The sequence below is a fragment of the Etheostoma cragini genome, chromosome 15, assembly GCF_013103735.1.
Source record: "Etheostoma cragini isolate CJK2018 chromosome 15, CSU_Ecrag_1.0, whole genome shotgun sequence".
In the NCBI taxonomy this organism is placed as follows: Eukaryota; Metazoa; Chordata; class Actinopteri; order Perciformes; family Percidae; genus Etheostoma; species Etheostoma cragini.
Genome location: NC_048421.1, coordinates 22,214,909 through 22,216,250, shown reverse-complemented (window position 1 = coordinate 22,216,250; position 1,342 = coordinate 22,214,909).

Genomic DNA, 1,342 nt, shown 5'->3' with positions numbered 1-1,342 from the left:
CCCCCCCCCCCCCACACACATACACACACACACACACACTTACATCATAGTAATAATAATAACACATGGTAATAAGTTTTATAAAGAAGTCTGAGTGTCAGAGCCAACATGATGATTTTCTTTCAGGTTTGAGTGCTCTTCTTTAAAGAGTCATATGTGTCATATTTGAGTCATATTTGTACTTTTGGTGTCTACTAAAATATGTTTACATGCTTTGGTGTTCAAGAAACACAGCTCTTCTGCCTTAAACACTCTGAAAAGCCCAGTCTGCTCTGATTGGTCGGCTGGCCCACTCTGTTGTGATTGGTCAATCACTTGAAGCCTGGCAGCCAAATTCTGATGCAGTTTTATGTGTGTGAAAGTGGCTCGTGACCAGAGGTGGAAAGTAACAAATTACAATTACTCACAATACTGTTAATTAAGGTAGTATTTTTGCATACTTTTACTAGTAAAAGTATTTTTTAAATCTGTAATTTAAGTAAGCAAGTACGTTTTGTTTGAAGTGTAGTAATAAGAAGTAAATAAAAAAAGTTGTTTTCCGCCATTAATTTGGTAAAGTATCTGTCAAAATAAAACTAAAATTAAAAACTAAAAGCAGCTTTGTGTCCTTGTCAAATTGCAAAAGACTGTGATTTAAAGAAATAAGTATAATAAGTATGAATAAGATATTAAATAGGTATAAATATTTATATAAAAAAAGAATGTCTCCTCTTGCTGTTAAAAGTAACTTCTACTCCGAGTAAATTTTAAATGAGCCACGTTTTAATTTTACTTGAGTAGATTTTAATCATATTCATTCATCATATGCAGTTCTCTCTCTCCTCTTTCAATTTCAAATTTATATATCGTATCAAATCATAAGAGCAGTTATCTCAAGGCATGTCAAGTCTAAGCAATAAAGGGCTAAAAATGACATACAAAAAGATTAAATCTTAAATAAATAAAACAAATGTTGTCAAAGTAGAATTACTTTTACTTAAGTAGAATATTTTTGCACTCTTTCCATTTCTGACTGAGGCGGAAATACAAGAAGTTGCACAAATCAAAAGCATGTACAGTGTGTCCACTCTTTGATTTCATTTATGGAATTTTGCTGGAAAATGAAGCTATTAATAACGTATTTTGCGATATAAGATGATCATAAACGAACTACACAATATCGTGAGCAGGTCCAAATGATGATGGTGATTGTAGTTATGATGGTGGCTCATGGTGGTGTGTGATTGACCAATTTGTGCATATGTGTGTGGGACAAGACAAACTTCAGATTTCACTTCTGCCATGTGTGCACTTGTACGTGTGTGTGAGTGTGTGTGTGTGTGTGTGTGTGTGTGTGTGTGTG